Genomic DNA, 14425 nt, shown 5'->3' with positions numbered 1-14425 from the left:
GGAAATAGACATTGAAACATTTGAATTCTAATCTATCTTGAATATGTATTAGCTGTGTGGTGGTAAAAACAACAACAAAAATCTAGCTAATGCTTGCGTTAAATAAATCAGAAAAATAATTGTAACAAGTACTTGTAAAATCTTTGAAAACCGTAAGCCCTATACAGACTAAACAAATGTATTATACATTATCACGTGACAATAAATATTTACACATATTTCTATTGTTCACAAATTTATAGTCCCATGATCTGTACAACTTAATTATTTGGTCACTGATATAAATGCTTTCATCTGAGTAAACTCATTCCCCATACGTATTACAGAAGCACGACTCTAACATAAATGATCAGTTCATGTAACAAACAGATTTGTTTCAGGTAGACTTAGAATCAAGGTGAAAATAATGCTTCCATGAATCTGCTTCCTTTTCTCCAGTCAGCGTATCTACGCTTCTCTTTTCGTATATACTTTTTTAATTTTTCCAGCAGAAAGACAATTGTCTAACCAAGAAGGATAACTCCTGGAAATCATACCGTATTTATTTGTTATTTTATATATAAAATAATACTTACGGCTAATGATCCAAAAGGAAAATAGTACTCCCCATCGTTCTCAGAAAGAACCTTCACAGGATAATTCTCACTGGTCAACCTGAGTCTTAGTGCTTGTTTTTGAATCAGTCTTCCAATAGGGATGCCCTGTCATAATTGGCCTGGCTTAAATGCTCAACTTTGTTGCCATGTGGAACATAATATAAAAAATGGTCTTTCTGCAGGGCCACAATTGAGAGAAATTTCAAAGAACCAGTGAAAAAGACTTGAGGGGTCTGTAGCTTAATTTGAATTGCTGACATAAGGAAATAAATACCAATCTTTTATATTTATAGTGTTGGAATTAGAAGAAGAAAATTGGAGACTGGTTTTGTTAGACAAAATTCTTACAGCTAGAAACCTGTGCACACACTGGGGCTCTGGGAGAAAAGCGAATGGAAAGGAACTGGAAAAGACTTCAGGCATAGGAGGACACAAATGTGTCTTACATTGAAATCGTGACTTTACTTTCAGTATCACTTCATATATAATGTTTCCCTGAAAATGTGATTATAAATTAGGGATTCTATAACATCCAATCTACCTTACCAGTTTGGGCAGTTCCACCCCTCCAGGTCAAGTGGTCTATTCCTTTTTTCTTTTAAGTTTATTGATTTATTTATTTTATCCTGGGGTGGGGAGGGGCAGAGAGAGAGGGAGAGAGAGAGAGAATCCCAAGCAGGCTCTATGCTGTCAGTGCAGAACCCGAGGCGGAGCTTGATTTCACGAATCATGAGATCATGGCTTGAACCAAAATCAAGAATTGGATGCTTCACCGACTGAGCCACCCAGTCGCCCATCAGGTGATATATTTCGTATCAAATTCTACTCCTATGTGGGACGACCTAAACAGGAACAGAAAAATCAAGAAGAAACTCCATGTCCTATCTCTCCTACTGTTCCTCCCTATAGTTTCCAAAATATTTTTCTTTTAAATATCTATTATAATATGTTTAAAATGGCATAGGATTTTTCAATGATCAGTTTTCTTGAAAACTTTTTTTATGTAAGCCAATAAAAATAATGACTACTCTTAGTGCTTTCTAAAGTGTGATGGTAGGTAGAACGGCTTTCTTTTGACAAAGTCTTATATTTTGTCCCTTCTTTTCCCTGAATAGCTTCGTGTTCATTTCTTACAGTGATGAATGTACTGTATACCTTAAGGCAGTTTTAACTCTAATCAAGGAGGTGGGAGTGATCCACGCAGGAAATTACAGTAAATTTTAAGTACATGTTGGTCCTTACAGCGTGCTCACTCATCTACTCCGGGAAGTAACTACTCATTTTGTTGTATTTTTGAAATTTGTTCTTTTAAAGTGACTAAATTATAATAATCTTCTACACATTTCCTTTATAATGTACTCATTACCTTAGCTGGAAATGAAATACTTAAAGACCCCAGTCTCACAAGAGTCATACATTCTCAATGTAAGTAATTATCAAAGTTTGAAATAGAAATACTTCATCTATTTACCATTTCATTTTCTGATTAAGTACTGGAGATTTTGAGTAGTGCCGGACTGCAGGGGAAAAAATCCTTTGCTAAATTAAAAAAAAAAGTTCTTTTTAGCTTTCTTTTTTTCTGAGATTCTGGATTTTTCTTTGAGGAAGGAAGAAGAAAAGTTTAATGTTAGGGCAGAATGGCACCAATCTTTATTTGAACTTGCTGTCAAAGATAGTCCAAGATGTTAACAAATTGGAAAATGAATTACATGATTTTAGTTAGGTGTGTGTTGAAGAAAGGATGGATGAATGAATCAATGGATGAATGAGGCAAACCCTCTGTTTTGCTGCCCAGGGTTCTTTCAGCTATTCTACATGAGGCTGTTTGTGCCCTTTTAATCAAATGGCAGGCATTGAGACTCTCTCACTCCAGACCCTCTACCCCTCCACCTCTGACCCAGCTCTCCTCTTTCTCAGCATGTGGACTCTGCATGTCTCCTTCTGGCCTGCTTCTCAAGAAAGCAAAAATGACAGATCTTGGAGGCTTTCATATGGGAGTTTGATGTCCTTAAGTTTTAGTTATACCTAAGGAAGGTGTCTGATTCATTGGATTTGTTTATAAATTCCATTAAGCTGCTGAACACCAAAGAAATTCATGAATCTTTACCATGACTAATGTAATTAACATGTAAATATACAAATTTCAGTTGTTTGTGCTATGTGCATAAATGGTGGGTATAAATAATCCAAACTGGAGACAAAAGCAAAATTTGAACTATTTTATAATCTCATCATTTTCCAGAAGATCTATTTTTTATTATAGCCTTCCTGGGGTAATTTGTCACATAGAACGTTTCCTGCTGACCTGCTTTTTAAGAAGGTGGACCAATTTTGAACAAATGAAGTGTTAGCTAAAGAGCACAAAATATTCTTTATATTTAATTTTTAATATTTCGTCCTTTTTGCTTCAGATATAAATCAATATAAATAAAGGATGATTTTAACAATATTAAATTCAAAGGTTATAGTAGAAAATTGTCAGGGGATACGTAATGGCACATAAACAGTATTAAAGCCAATTTATAATCTAACTGATGTTATACAGCTATAGAATAGTCCACATTGTATGAAACGTTATAAAACAATACAGAGTCTACATATAGGTATGATACCAGAAAAAAGCTATATTGATATGAAGGACAAACTTGAGTAAGTTGACTACTTACGATTGTGCCTCATCATATCATCATCATAAGCAGCAGCACAGCATAGTTATGCTGAACTCACTACATACAGCATTGCATTTCATTTAATACTGTCAATAACTCTTTGACTTATTTATAGTTACATTCTAAATATAAGAAAATGAGAATCAGAGAGATCAAGTAACTTATCTCAAGACACACAGCTAGAAAATGGCATCCAACAGGAATTGACTACAGGTTTCTCTTCTTCTAGATCTCTTGCTATCATCTCCTGCTATGCATCCTACAACTTCTCCCAGGCACTCACTTGAGAGTCAAGACATTTACTTGATTTTGCTGCCATATTTCACATAACCTTGTTTTTTCCCTTGCACATATGGCCTCCATGGAAATTCTCCAACACCCACTTCTACAGTCAAATGTTTTCTTCAATTGTGTATGAAATGGAGGTACAGTATTCCTCACTGTCAACTTAGCTGAAACTAAGATTCTTAGCACATAAGTTTTACTTCTATGTTCTCAGAGTGTTATTCTTGCCACGTCGTAAATAATTTTTTTATCTCTTACCTTTGGCAAATTATCATCACTGAAATCCAACATTTGGAAGATTTAGAAATAAAATACTGCCTGAGACTTTGAGATATGGAAGCCAGTTAGATTTGCCCTACACAGTACTCATTCTCTAAGGGCCCTGCCATTTCCAGATCACTTAGATCCTGATACTAAAATATATGAACTTAAAGAGAGGCAAAATCAGGAAAAAAAAAAAAAAAACTGGTTCGAGATGTACAAAGGACAAATCTCATTAGAAGGATTTACAATCCAATTATATAAGTTCTAAGAGACTGGGCAAATTATTGAGGCTATTCATATTATTTTACTAGAGCAGAATTTCACTGTATTGAATAAAAGAATTATTACCTAGACCTTGAAAGAACTGTTACCGATCTTTGTTCTAATATAATTTGATTTACTTATAAAGTATTTCCTAAAGCTAGTGACAATTGTCACGGTTTGTAATAATAATGTTTCCCTTTTTTTCTTTAAATTCAAATCTTAAACTAGACCTTTGAACAAATATAAGTGGGATGAGTGTTGATATTATTGCTGGTTGAGGATAACATACATTTTTATTTTTAATTGTATTAATAATTAACATTTTCTAAATATTATTGTATAAATATTTCTTTATATAATTTTGTTCTGGTTAAAATCTATATAAGGTAGGAAATAAAATGGAGAAAGCGAGATGGGAAAAAAAAACTTCGCAGATCACAAACAGTATTTTTCATTTTAGACTTCAAAGTTTCTCTTGCATTTGAACTAACAGTTCTCCTCTTTAGCAAGAATAAAGGAGGTGGAGGAGTTGATGAGGGAGCAGAGTTAAATCTTTTAAGAACCTGTGTAGACATGTCTCTTGAGAAATTAAAGAATATTATATATGGAAATGCTTCACTGCTAATTAAAACTGCTGCACAGTTCTGAAATAAAGCTTAGATAAGGTGTCTGAAACTCTGATTTCTATTCTCAGTCAAATTCTGACTCACTATGCAAATTTGGGGATTTTCCTTAATCCCTTCTTATGATTCCTTCCTCTAATTTCACCGGCAAAGAATTACCTCTCTTAATTATATATATATTTTTAATAGAAATGATGATCAGTTTCATATGCACCCTGATTCATTCATTCAAAAATGTCTTTATTAAGTGCCCATGAGCTACCAGTTGTTCTAAGTGCTAGCATACAGCAGTGAGCATGAGAGTCAAGATCTCCATTCTGAGGGAAACTTATAGGGAGGCAGGTAGACAAATAATAAATGAGTAAAAACATAAATGAATCTGACAATTTGAGGTTGTGATAGGGATGGGAAATAATCCAGGGTTCTGAAACAGAATGATAGGGAATTGTTGCATTTCATTGTTAGCAAAGGTTTTTCTGAGAAGTCGACAGCTAAGAAAAGACCTGAATTTCAGGGGCGCCTGGGTGGCGCAGTCGGTTAAGCGTCCGACTTCAGCTCAGGCCATGATCTCACGGTCTGTGAGTTCGAGCCCCGCGTCGGGCTCTGGGCTGATGGCTCAGAGCCTGGAGCCTGCTTCCAATTCTGTGTCTCCTTCTCTCTCTGCCCCTCCCTCCTTCATGCTCTGTCTCTCTCTGTCTCAAAAATAAAATAAAAATGTTAAAAAAAAATTAAAAAAAATTAAAAAAAAAAAAGAAAAGACATGAATTTTAGAAAGCAGTGTTCTAAATGGAGGACAAAGCCAAACAAAGGAGGAAGTTAGAGGTAAGCTTAGAACGTTCACGAAACATATCCCTATCACTTTAAGCTTGGTTAACAAAAATTCCCATGCATGATCCTCTGTGTCTTTCTCTAGTTCAGATATGTAAGCAATAAAAACGTTGAAGGTTGCCTGTTGAAATTGGTGGAACCAGAACTTCAAAAGATCTGACCTATTTAGGGGCACCTGGGTGGCTCAGTTGGTTAAGCATCCGACTTCGGCTAAGTTCATGATCTCACGGTTCATGATTCAAGCCCCCTGTCGGGCTCTGTGCTGACAGCTCAGAGCCTGGAGCCTGCTTCAGATTCCATGTCTCCCTCTCTCTACCCTTCCCCTGCTCACGCTCTGTCTCTGTCTCTCTCCCAAAATTAATCAATTAAAAAATATATTTGACCTATTTAATCACCATTAAGAGTGAGCTATAAGGCAACCAGCAAGATTAGCTTCAGATTTCATGTGAACAAAAACAAACATTTATTTCACACCATTGCAAGTTGGAGATGTATCTACCTGTAATATGAGCCAGAATTACCTAAATAATACAGTTGAGAACCCGGCTTTTGTTTTAAGTGCCATTAGGATGTGCTAAAAGATTTCAAGCAGGGACAGTCATGTGATTTTATTTACGCCCCTAAACTACTGTCTGGTTTGGAGAATGATTTGTGAAGGACCAAGGGCAAGAAACCAGTTAGGAGCAGAATAATCAGAAGTTGATGGTGGCTTGGACTAAGGTGGTGGTCATAGAGATGCAGGAAAGTGAACATATTGCAGATATATTTGAAGACCTGGAAGACAGACAGAATGTGGAGGTGAAGTACTGAGAGTACAAAAGGATCTCCTGACTCTAAGTTTTATGATTTGAGCAATGAGACAAATGTTGGTATTAATTTATTAAATGGAAAGACGGTAGCAGAATAATCCAGTCAAAACTTATTATTGGAGGGACTTTTGTGACATCTGTGGTCAGAACGTCAGAGCAGATCAACCCATCTCCATATTGTGCTTCCCCCATAGCTGTTTCTATGAACTCTGTGGTTTGGGTGGGGGATAAGGAGAAAATCGGTGAGAGAAAAGCTACTAACGGTTAGGTGAAATGAAACCTAAGGTTTTCTTATTTTAGGAAATATAGTAAGATTCAAAAATACCTGTATACACTGCCTTTAAAATGGACAATAGAAAATTAAAAAGCATAATTGTTTCAGAAATGACTGAAAAGTAAGTACTGGTTAGTACTTAGGTGTAAGTCTCAATTCCAGTCCCAAATTGTGAATTCCACTAGTTTTCTACCTGTAAGTCACTTATTATCCTTAATCACCTTTATTTACCCATAAATAGAACAGAATATAACAAATATGTTTTTCTCAATAAGCCTATTATGATCATCAAAATAAAATCCAAGAAAAAGCACCATGCAAATTATAAAACACTATAAAATTGTTGGTTAAAATTTCTATGACTAAGACTTCCAAAATAAATTCAGGTGGTCAGGGTAAATTCCAACTTTAAGAACAACATATTGTCATGTTTTGCTAAAATGATATTTTGTCCATGAAGAAGTTGTGTGGAAAACAGAATACATGAAAAAAGAGAATAAACACTGGGCTAATTTCTAAAGACATTTCTCAAATGCACTCCCTTGGAAGTGGAAATTCCAAAATTAATATATTTTGGAATGTTGGAAAGGTTGAAGAAGTAGTTAATTCTATGCCTAGTTACCAGTTTTTCCAAAAAGCAATTCATAGCTTACAATTCAATCTGAAGAATATATATAAACCTAAAGTAGGAAAAATAAAAGAGAAAGCATACAACCTATTTTGAAACTACTAGGCGGAAAACTTACCCTTCATTTAATTTTCAAAAAATGCCTAATACTATTGACATCACTAGCATTGTGAATAGTGACACATGCTGGGCATGAACAATTTAAAAACTAATTTTTCTCACTGTCTGGTAAAGACAGAGTCAAACATACACAGTTAGGAACATGTAGTTGTTGTGACAGAACAATGTCAGACTGGAATTTAAAACCGATTTCAAAATGCTACGTTTGTATGCTGCAGGAATGTCTCTATTGGAAAAAGTTTTGTTTGTTTGTTTGTTTTGGTTTTGTTTTCAGAAAAAGTCAGAAGTTTACAGTTTGATTTCAAGGCATATTTTATATATCTCAAAGTTCAACTCTGGAGAGTACATCTGCCAGAGCGAAGAGAAATGAACAAAAGCAAACAAAACAAAATAACTGACCCGTCATAGTATCTAAAATGGCCCTTAAAGCCGTGTTCTGAAATTAGCATCATGGAGTAATCATCTATCCTTGAATGTGAGCTGGATCTAGTGACTCACTGCTAATGAATAAAATACATAAAAAATACCTGTCACTTCCAAGATTAGATTACAAAAATAGTCTTCGCTTCTATCTCTCTCCTCCCCTGCCTCCGAGAGAAGCAAATTGTTACGTTGTGAGAGGCCCTTAGGAGAGCCCATGGGGCAAAGAATGATGTCTCCCTTCGGCCACCAATCAACATGGGTCTGAGAGGAGCCAGCGGAAAGTGAGTGAGCTCAGAAACACACCCCCCTCTTGCTGAGCCTGGAGATGGCTGCATTCCTTCTTCCACCCCTTGAATGTAGCCTTCAGAGAGATTTTGAATTGCAGGCACTCAGCGGAACTACATCTGGGATCCTGACTCGCAGGAACCCATGGAAATAACGAACAATTGTTGTTTTCAGCCATTATGTTTTGAAGTAATTTATCACCTTCCGATAGATAACTAATACTGGCCTTTACAGCTAAAATTTGGGGGAAATATTTAGCACCATGCTGCTTTACTTAAAACTCTCTATTGTAAAATTTTATTTTTTTTCACTTTCGTCACAAAAACATGCCTCAGAAACGTCATATGTACATATAAAGTCTATTTTATACCATTAGATTTTTCTCTTCATCAAAATATGAAAACTAAAGCAACTACTCTGCACCCCCCCCCCCCCCAAAAAAAAGTCTTATTGTTACACTAGAGAAAAGTTGGTGAGCAACTAGCGGTAATATTCCGCAATTACAGTCATCCTTTTAAGATTTTTAAGTTACTTTTCAGGAGGAATTTTTTCCAAACCTTTCAGCTTCACACTACATAAGGGTGTGAACATAAGACAGTTTCTGAAACTAAAGCATCCACGTGTGAGTGTTAACAGAGCTTTAAAATGTAAAGGGGAAAAGTTGTAACTGTCGATCATGGCAGTAGTGTGATGTCCTTGCAAACTGTAAAGCAGCTTTCTGATCTAAATTTAGGGAAGCTGGCTGTGGGATCCCATGTTAAATGAGGATTTGAGAAAACAATTGTTTTAGCCACACATCTGAGCCGGGATAGTGTTGGCAAGATTACCTTCCAAGCAAAGCTTTCAAAAACAGAGGAGGGAACAAAAAGTCCCTGACGTTTGTACCAGTCAGAGATAAAGTGTTACAAACAAGTGACTCCAAATAATCATTTTGAAATGACTCAGTGATGATTTTTAGATGTCTGCTAATAAAAGGAAACACTGATTTTCCTCTATATTTTTTAGGGAGTAGCCCTTCCATCTGGCTTATTTCCATGAACCAAGACCTAGAAGAATGTTCTAACGTAAACCCTGGTGTGAGATAAGATTTTAAAAAAGTTTGTTTGTGACAACTTCAGTTGTTTAATGTGAGAGGCTGAAGGATAGCCATTTAGCCCACATTCACTGTTTCCCCTTCCATTGCTATTCTTGTCCTTTCTCTGTATATACATATATACATAAAATAAACTTTTATGAGAAGATGAGTAAGTTAAGAGGTAGGGGTTAACTTTACCTCTTGGCTATTTGGAAAGACGAAAGTATGTCTAACAAGAGAACCACAGCTCTGTCCACATCAAACACATGATAAATATGGTTTTTAACATGAAGAGGGTTCTTATTCAATAAATTGTGGTGCAGTAACCGGGTAAGTACTGAGAGGTGGAACTGAACTAACTTAAGCAGTTAAGAAAACACTCTCCATTCAGACAGCATCATTTTGAGGCTTGTCTTTGCAACTTGCTGGTTCTCGGTCTTTAGGGAAATCATTTAAGCTCGTTTCATCTTAGTTATCTCTTCTGTAAAATGAAGATGAAAGCACTAGCCATCCAAAAAAGTTGGTAAAGATATTTTATCATGTTAATGTATATAACACATTTAGAAGAGAGGTTGGTTCCTACTAAGTTCTCAACCAATTTTAAATATGGAGAGTTTTAACAGAATAAATTTAGAACACAAATACATATAAATGGTTTTATAATATTCTTTAAAAAATTAATGCTTATTTTTATTTTTGAGAGAGAGAGAGAGAGAGAGAGAGAGACGGGGGAGGGGAGGGGCAGAGAGAGAGGGAGACACAGAATCTGAAGCAGATTCCAGGCTCCGAGCAGTCAGTGCAGGGCTGGATGCGAGTTTCCAACCCACGAACCGGAGATCATGGCCCCAGTGGAAGTTGGACGGCCAACCGTCAGGGCCACCCAGGCACCCCTATGATATTCTAAAAGAAAATGCAAAGTTTTATGTTGTCTCAAGATGAATGCACTGGATAACTATTGCTACATATCAAACCTAAACACTTAGTGGTGTAAAATATAAGTTATTCATCATCACTCATGTGTCTTCAGGTTATGGTTAGTGCTTCAACTTTTCTAGGCTCAACTTTGAGCAGCTGCAGGGGGTCTAGGAGTCAGCAGTGAAAGGTCAGACACAGCAAGCCTGGTTCTGTTCCACATATCTGTCATCTTCCTCAGGGAACCATCACACTAGCCCATTCCCATGGCAATGCCAGAGGCAAAACTGAGTAAGGAAAATCCTGAAAGATGTCCTAAGTCTTAGGCATGACACAGGCACATTCTTTAGTTCTCCTGAAATCTTTTGGTTATCACAGGTCACATGCCTGACCATGAAACACAGGGTAGGGAAATAAAATCTGCTGTGTTGGTGGGAAAGACTGAAAAGTCACATAGCCAAGGTGGGAGTACAGGGAAGAGTATATGATTGGGGCCAAAAATGCATCTATCTGTTCACAAGAGAAAAGTCCTTGCAAGGACATTACGAAATAAAGAGTAATATGAACTCTATGTCCGAGCATAAAAAAGGCAAACAAAATTAAGGGAAACAATACAATTAAATTCTTTATTGCCAAAGTCAAATAAGGTTGAGATATTTCAATATAAAAAGATAAGAAAATCCAATGGAAAACATGAAAATGGAGACGAAAACATGGAGAAGCAGACACTCATAGATAATTCTAGATGGGGCCTAACTAGGTAAAATTTTCTTGTGGTCATTCTTTCACTGTAATTCAAAAGTCACTGAAATTATTTACATTATGCCTATTATTCCTACAACAAATCATATTCTAAAACTCTTGTCTAGGGGGGATCACAGATGCACGCATACATTGATGTATAATATCACAAATCAAAATAAAATTCACAATATTAAAACATCTTGAAAACAGGTCTTATTTTATTAAATAGGCTATAATGAAATATATATCACAAGTAACCAAATAAATAGTCAAGTTGTAGAAGTAAAAAGTTCCTCACAGTGTTTTGTTAAGTTGACATTTTTCAAAGTAAGTCAAAATTAAATATAAAAACTACTCTTGGATAGTCATAATACACACTAGTCTATTAAAGACTCTGAAAAGCAATGCAGTGGGGAAAAAAAAGCAAAACACAACTTCCTGAGAATATTTGACATCATAATCACCAAATTAGTTCAATAACATCTATTAACATCTGATGAATTACAGCTCAATATAATATACTTTTTAGAATCATTATGCTAAATTTACCAAAAGAAAGTGGTAAAAAAAATCATAAGTAGAATTATACATGATCAAGATGACAATTTTTAACCATATAAAACTGAATTTAAAAATTCAGAAAGAATATTATTTCTGTACACTGTAATCTATATATTTAAAATACATAATACTGTACTATCGTATGTAATTGTGTGTGTGTGCGTGAGTCTATGGAGAGAGTTTAAGAGAAAGAGAGAGAAGGAAAGAGAGATAGGTAAGTGTATAGGTAGAGAAGCTTTGTGTGGAAGTAAAAATTTAAATTCTGGAGTTGAACAACTCAAACTCAGCCCATCACTAAATGGCAATCACCTTTTTTTTAATTAAATTTTTTTAGTTTTTTTAAGTATATGCATTATACAATGAATGTGCACTTATATGATCAGAAAGTGATAATTATACAAGGAAATATTTTTGGTACATTTACATTTCTAAATGGAATTTATAAAAAAAATATGACCCTGAAAAACAATGTTAGCAGTTACTAAAATGCAAACTATCCTATGAATTTGTAAAAGTAAAAATAATAATAAAAAACATCCTCTTGAACAATTCTTATTTAGAGATATAATTCTTAAGTAGAACCCTTTATCTCATCTTTACAAAAGTGTTCTTGAATGTGTTTAAAACCCTGTCTTTAGATTTCTTTAACACTATTGTTAGTTCTCTAATTTATCCAGTGGTGACAGTCTCCAATTCTCCCAAATTACTCCTCAATAGTAGTCAAGAGTTTGAGTTCGCGTTGTATATTTTTCATGGGGAGGGCATTTAAAATGCAATCTTCTGAGGTTTATTCTATGTGGAAAAAAATAAGCAACAGAAATTTTGTAGGACTTCATGCAAATAGAGAAAATGAGGACGTTAGCCAGCTTTATTAAACACATCAAGCATTCAGGACTTTCTTGGTGTTCTTATACTCCCACGCGATGTAACTCCATAGGCGTTTCATAAAGTTTACCTGGACAAAACGGTGTAGACAAGGCCAATAGCCAGAGTTGTGATGCGGAGCTCAGTGAAGCCAAACGTGAGGCGGAAGTGAGAGATTGAAAGCTTGTGACGCACTGTGCTGAGTGGGCAGCTGTGTTCTTTTCTTGTTTTGTTGCTTTTCAACTCAACAAGGCTTACTCTGGAATAATTTAACGTGGCAAATCAATATAGAGAACGAACATTTTACTTTTATGTTTGAATTTTGTATCTGAGATTATTCCTATATTCACTGAAGGCATTCACGTGTCACCTGGGGTCAACACCGCCAACAGCTCTTGAAGGGGAGTGAATCTTTCACTTTTAAGTTGTACACACAAGAAGTGGACGACTGCAGTGTTTATTCCCTAATGCTTCAGGGGTAAGAATAAATATTTTGAGATGTAAACCACAGCGAAGCTAGTTCCTCAGTGAGGAGGATGTGTGAAGCCAGTTTTGTGAACAGATGAGGACTTGGCCCCTGGCTCCTGTGCGAAGAGAGGAAATGGAGGAAAACAATGGCTGTAGGCAGGACAGAAGCTACGCGTTACCCACATCAGAAGCTGACTTCGCGCTAATTGCAGGAGAACAGCTTGAGACTCAGAAAGCTTGCACCAGTATTCATCTTAGCACCTGGAAGACCAGAGAGCCAACTGAATTGCTCCCAAAACCCGGAAGATATGAGCTGAAGAGTCATGGAGTTGGCATGGTCAGCAAGACAAGAGGATCTCTTATTTCTGGGAAAATGCTGAACCGCGAAATTAGATATTTAAGATTATTTTTTTGTAAGACTTGTAGTTTACACATCCAACCTACAGATTTACATCCTTATTAATTTTTCTCCTGATAACTTTGGGGGTCTACAGGAGTAAGGAGCATTTCAATGCCCAATGAAGATTTTCTAAGATGTGGTTATTGTGACTACAGCTAAGGGGGGGTGTCTGTGTTTCTCAATAAGCTATCCGTAGACTGACAATGCCATGTTTTAATGGTTGCATTCTTTTTTTTAATGTTTATTTATTTTTGAGAGAGAGAGAGAGAGCAAGAGCAGACAGAGCATGAGTGGGGGAGGAGCAGAGAGAGGGAGACACAGAATCTGACGCAGGCCCTGGTCTTTGAGCTGTTAGCACAGAGCCCGACATGGGGCTCAATCTCAGGAACCTCGAGATCATGACCTGAGCTGAAGTCGGGTGCTTAACTGACTGAGCCACCCAGGAGCCCCTTAGTGGTTCTATTCTTAGTGGAGATAATTACCTCCCAGTATTTCTCTCTCCCTTTGATTTATCTGGAATCTGGCTTACTTTAAAAAATATATATCATTTTTTTCAGTCTCCCCTCATTTTATTTTATTTATTTTTTTAAATTTTATTTTCTTTTATTTTTTTTAAACTTACATCCAAGTTAGCATATAGTGCAACAATGATTTCAGGAGTAAATTCCTTAAAAATATATCATTTTAATTTCATTAGCTATGCTAGGTAAGGTGTGGTGGTCACTTTTCAAGACAAAAGATTTCTACCACTTATAATATTTAAGAGTCTTTACACATACAGAGGTGGCATATTTTCCTAATTGTTATTAAATTCATTTATTCTGGCAGAAGTGACCTTAAAATAAGGGAAACATTTATTCATTCACTTTCCTTGCTCTGCTATAACATCCTTCTCTCTTTAATGATACTTCAATGTGTCCAATAAGGTCAAGATAGTCAGAAACCATGTGCGGCTGCTTCTAAATTTATTGGTGAAGGCACCACAAGAATAACACTTAACCAGGATGTTTTTGTTAGCCTCGTCCCATGTCTTGAATTTCTCTTCCTACCCTGCTGTAAATTGCTCATCCCTTAACTTCATTCCATAACTCTATCAAGCACTGACATGACTAATTTGTGTTCATTGCTTTGGATTTACCGTGATGTTGAGTGTTATTCATCCCGGCTTGTAGAAGCTTAACCCCTTTTGGCTTCTTGCTTCTGCGCCTGGCCAGTATTGCTACTGGAAAGCCTCTTGGCTAGACATTACTTACCAAGTGAATCTCTGTGTCTTCCCCAAGTTCTGAAACGTTGGCCTCCTGACTATATCGAGCTTTCGTTCAGTCTTATACTT

The sequence above is a fragment of the Prionailurus bengalensis genome, chromosome C2, assembly GCF_016509475.1.
Source record: "Prionailurus bengalensis isolate Pbe53 chromosome C2, Fcat_Pben_1.1_paternal_pri, whole genome shotgun sequence".
In the NCBI taxonomy this organism is placed as follows: domain Eukaryota; kingdom Metazoa; phylum Chordata; class Mammalia; order Carnivora; family Felidae; genus Prionailurus; species Prionailurus bengalensis.
This window is presented reverse-complemented; position numbering follows the sequence as displayed.